Here is a 5412-nt window from a genome sequence, read left to right on the forward strand (position 1 = left end):
TGCCGCCGGGCAGCGCTTGGTGTGGCTGCCCACGCAGAGCCCGCGCCGCACTAGGCTGTGGTGCGCCGTGCTGCCCGGCGGGGGGACCGCTTCCCTCGGCGCCAAGCAGCAGCTCCTGCTGCCGTGGCTCAGCGCCAGCCGGCGAGCCTGGAGCCGCGTGGGTCCCAGGCGAGCAGCGGCAGCGGGGACCGAGCTGGTTCTCAGCGCGGGGAAAAGCCCCGCATGGGTGCATGGGCCTGATTGGTGCTGTATATTGGCCCTACACCACTCATCCAGCCTTCCTAAGCATCCTGCTCTAGGTGCTTCGAAATAGTTTTTTCAAAGATATGCTCCAGTATTTTCCAGGTATCAAAGTTAGTTTTGGGGGGCAATTGTGTTCCTCCTGCCTTTTCTACTGTTAATAACTTTGAAATCTTTTGCTAAATATTATTACATCTTAGAATATTAAATATGTATTTAAAGTGTTTTTCACCATTTCTTCTCTACTCCCCCCCAACACACACACTTCACGGGGTTTAAAACAGTATAACTACCTTGTCTCTAGTTAACTTCAAAATTGCAGATTAAGAAATTGTCCACAGGCTGGACTGTGTTAAATATAGTCCAGATGGAAACTCAGGGTTCTTATCATACTACCTGGATTTGTTTTTATGATCCCTATGGGTTTACTGCTTTGTCTTTCTTTCCAACCCACTTTTGCCTCTCTCAGCACTGTCCCCTCTTTTCTTCCTTCTTCCCTGTCCTTTGTACTTAAATCACTCTTTCTGCTGGACTGCACCCTGGAAATCATTTCATAGCATCTGATGAAGTGAGCTCTGTTACTTATCAAAGTGTATGCATCTATACATTAGTCTGTAAGGGGTGACTTTACCCTCCCTTCTAGTTACTGTAGTTTCAGCACTGAAACTTACAGAGAAAAGTCTTGCATCTTTTTTCTGTTGTAGCATAGGGGGTCACAGTATGGAAAAGTCTGTGAACTAATTAATACAAGGGAATTTTCACTGATCTCTCCTTTAACCTAAGACATGATTTATTTTTAACTTTTTTCTTCTTCACAAAATTGTATGTTGGTCTGTTAAAGTCTCCTTATAACAAACATAAGTGGAGCTTTATGGTGATAATAACACGCACTGTAATGAATTTCTAAGGTGTCTTTTATTGATATATCATCTATTGAACAGTACAACCTGCTTCCATTAAATATTTTATTCTTCTAGTATAGTCTCCTTTCCACAACTAGTGGGGGAAACCTAATCTCAGTCTGTAAAAGATACTTTTTTCAAAGTGTTTAAGTATAGTGGGTTTCTTGATAAGTGAAATATGGATGCATTTAAACAACTAGTTTAGTCACTGAAAGGAGTAAAGCTTCAAAGGATGCACAGGTATTTGTTGTGCTCAGCACTGAGCCACACTGCAGTATCAGTGCAGTTCGTTTTTCTTTTCCCTATTGAAAAATGATCCTCCCACCTGGTGCTATAATCTGATTGCATCAGTACAATGTATTTTGACCCTGACATGACTACTGGATTATGTTTGATGACCACTGGTTACACAAACAGAATACTTTATTTCATTTGGACACTTTTTAAGCTGTAACATTCTCCCTTAATAAGGAAATCAGAGAGCAAATATTAAACTTAGTGTAAGATAAGCAAAAAAGGGCATATTGTTCTATACATTGAGCTGTATTCACAGGTTACCAGATCTCACAATCAATATATTCAACATTTGTCCCTTTCTTCTCCCAATTAAGCTTTCAAGAAAAAGCAAGAATAAGTCCTCTAAGTTTCTTTTCTGCTCTGTCAGCCAAGGAGATCGTATTAAGTTTCCCATTAGTACTTTTACAGGAAGTGTTACTTTAGATTGAATTCTAAATTTCACTTGGGCTACAGGAAGTTTTAGTAGTAGCTTCTTTCTTTGCACTTGTCAAGATGTTTGTGCTTTTGAGAAAGCAACTTAAAAGTTTTTGCTTATGTTAGGACATTTTAAAATAAGTTCTTTGTTAAGATTGTACATTATTGAGCTTAATAGCATTGCCAACAAACATGTTATTTTATGGTTTTATTTTTGTCTAAAGACAGAAAAAGCCCTCCAGCATTTAATGCAAAACTGTATTGCTAAATTATTAATAAAATTATTATCCCTCTGTTTTTCCTTATTTTTAGATGGGATCTTATTTAATTAAGTCATATTTCCAAAGATAATATAGTTCAGAATCAACTAAAATAAGAAAAATATATTTTGCATTTCATCCCTTTTTGGCTCACTGAACTTAAGCATTCAACCCCTCTGTGACTGCTGAGAGACTGGTCTGGAAAGCTAAGGGGTTTTTCCCCAAAGCTAGTACTAGTCTATAGCAGCATCACTGAGGTCATGGACAGGGATTCATTTTTAGCAGGAAGAATTTAAGAGAAATTCAGATAAATCCTTACCACCAGAAAAACACTCCAGGAGCTGGAGCTTGCACACTTTCCCAGCTCCTTGGCTGAGCAACTACACAGGCAAGCTCCCCAAACAGTGGACAGTAGAGGACTGCTCTCTGGGCTATCCCTACCCTTAGGTGAGCCAATTAATTGACAGCCTGTCCTTTCCACTGCCTGGCTTGTAAATCAACAGGTGGGGATTTAAAGCTTGTGGGGCCAGGAACAGGAACAGCCTTCCCAACCCTTGTGCCTGTCCCTACTAGGTCTTGCATCGCTGTGTGCGCCACCAGCTGGTATCAATCTGAAAGATCTTCTGAAGGAAGCACATTTCCGCTGGGAGAAACTGAATGAATGCTTATACATTCCTAATTTCTGCTGGGAGAGTGGTGATTTTCTCAACAGAAACATAATGCCTCTACATTGCTTAAGTCACCAGGAGCTAAATGCAACTTTCTGATTTCCTATAGGAGTTCTGTGGCAATTCTTAAAGCCACTTAAGTCCATAGGACTGTTCATCTTTCATCCCATATGACAGTTTTGCTTTAGTAAAGATTTTAAGAAGTTTACAGGCTACCATCTCCAACCTGCCAGCTGAAATAGTGTGGTCTTTGTAGACAGTTGGGCAATATTTATTATTAAATGCCTTCACCAATCCTGAGACCTTATAAAATGAATTTAAGAATTCAGCCTGCACTTATGTCTTGAAAAATAAGATAGCAAGAAAAAGGTAAAGAATAAACTGAATTTACATTTTCATAATCATCAAATGCCACCTCTCATTAACCTCACACTTTCAAAAATCAGTCTGCTTCCTTGCAAAGCAATCCATGATATTGTAAGCAAATTGATTTAGTTCTGGCAAATCCAGCTGGATGGGGAGAGTTCTTAAAGCACCAAATCATGCTTTAAGAATTACACAAACTTAGGACTGAAGAGATTGCCCCCATATAAGAAAATGTGCATGTTCTCACCTTAAAAATTAATAAATCCCCACAATCTCTGGAAAAATTATGCTAATAGCTGTACTGAGAAAAAGAATGGCATATTAAAATGTTTATTTACACATTGTAATTCATTTGCGTGTAAATGATTCTCACCACATTGTCAGGTTTACCTGCAAACAACTAAAACTATCAACTTTTTCTGCAGTAGGACCTAATTGATGCGTAACCAACACTTTCCATAATTCAGACATGTTACCATGCTTTTAAAATACTACTCATATTCTCAGCGTAAACAACCCCTTAGCTGTAATATACCTAACTCAGTGTGCTGGACCCAAATAGCAAGGCTGGACCTTTGCAAGATGCTCAGAAGTCTAAAAGAAACTGCTCAACAGAAACTAGTGTTTATCAGTGCTAGTATATGTTTCTGGTAAACTTAAGGGGTTCTAGTAAGCTTTATCCAAGGAAAGGAGCTTTAAATAAGTGTTATGCCAAATTGAAATTTGTCATTGAAATTTGACCCATTAACTTGCACCTTGTGTCTTCACTTAGGCTTCTGCAAACCATTCTTATCTGGAAACATTTTACACAGGCTTTGTACTTCCTTTGCAAAGCTGTAAATGACAACACAAGTACAAGATAATGAAGGGTCAGGCTCTGCAAGGGAAAAGTCAGTAGAAACACATAAATTCCCGTTTCCAGTAAAAGTTTGTTTCTTGCCATTAGCAATTAGAATTGTCAGCTGCTGGTCCTTACAATTAACTTACTATTAAGCTCTTCAGAGTGTTATGGATAAATCAATATGTTATCATGGCCCTTAAATATCCTTTCTATAATGCTATTAACAGCTTAGTTCTTCTCTAGGGCAATAGTGCTAAGGTTGCTTCTAGTACACTGTCATCCTCATAATTCCTCCTTGCTTGCATTTGCTAAGAATTCTGAAATTGCAGGTCCAGATTTTATATGTTTTCTCTAAGTTTCATCTCAAATAAGTTATGTTCAACTGAAACCCTTACCTTGATCGATTTTCTTACAGGTTTCCTGGAAAGATTTTGTGGGTATAAAAATGGGTTTTCTGTCAGTCACTTCAGTGATTATAACATAGTAGGGGGGTTTAGTAAACTGATATTAATGTAGCTCTCAAATGGCAGCACAGTCAAACTTTCTGCTTTCTTCAATTACAAACAGATTCTTTTTACCCATGAACTGAGCCAACAAGAACTGAAACATTTGATCCAGGGGTTCATGTACCCCTACTAAAGGAAGTTACTAAAGAAAGTTAAGTTCAGTGCTCTGCACTACCACACATTTCCTCTGTGACCCTTTGTAAGGAACTGTGCCAGCCTGCAACAGGAAACCCAGCATTTCTTATGTTTTTCTCCTTAAAATGAGAAAATCTGCATTTTACCGTGTTTTACCATGGTGAACAGAAAACCCAGATCCCTGTTGATCACCCAAAGTTCAGAGACTACCTGGACCAAAACATACCAAGTCCTGGCAGTTTTCTGTGTACGAACAAGCTTCATTCACCAAGACTATGCCCCTGCAGTGATTGCTTTGTATGTACACTCCACAAAGTCTGCATTGGCAGAGTATGAATCCTTCTGTATTGTGGCTGATGAAGCCACTGAACCTTAAGATAACTAAGCATCACACATTTTATTTGGACCTGTGAGCTGGACTGACTAGAATCTGTCTGTTTTTCAAACAGTTGGTCCACCTCACATCTATCAATGTTTCTACCATGTCTCAGGCTATAGTGAAATCAATTGTAAGCTATGGCTTAGAATGTAACAAGATCTCAGCATTTCTGTATGGCATGTACATATGCAAGGCTTTCTCTGATGTGCTCCAAGGAATGTTGCCCAACACAGTTCATGTCACCTGCAGTCCGCACATTCTGTCTTTAGTAAGTGACATGTGGCATGCACAATTCCCCAAGGTGAATAGCCTGTTGCCTTCCTTCAAGAAAGCCTTCAAGCACTGTTTAGGCTGTACACTCTGATACAGGGAGTCCTTCACCAGGTCCAAGTGGGTACTCATTG

The 5412-nt window shown here is 39.4% G+C and overlaps 1 long non-coding RNA gene across 1 annotated transcript in view; it reads right to left on the reverse strand.

The window, feature by feature from the left end:
- LOC109304117 overlaps window positions 1–5412 on the reverse strand; it is a 14390-nt gene that overhangs the window by 3699 nt on the left and 5279 nt on the right. Inside the window, exon 2 of the long non-coding RNA XR_002099296.1 lies at window positions 2286–2289. This is a non-coding gene — a long non-coding RNA (uncharacterized LOC109304117). The remainder of the gene's footprint in view (window positions 1–2285; window positions 2290–5412) is intronic.

This window comes from Gavialis gangeticus, unplaced genomic scaffold (assembly GCF_001723915.1).
Source record: "Gavialis gangeticus isolate Ggan-Ray unplaced genomic scaffold, GavGan_comp1, whole genome shotgun sequence".
Taxonomy (NCBI): Eukaryota; Metazoa; Chordata; order Crocodylia; family Gavialidae; genus Gavialis; species Gavialis gangeticus.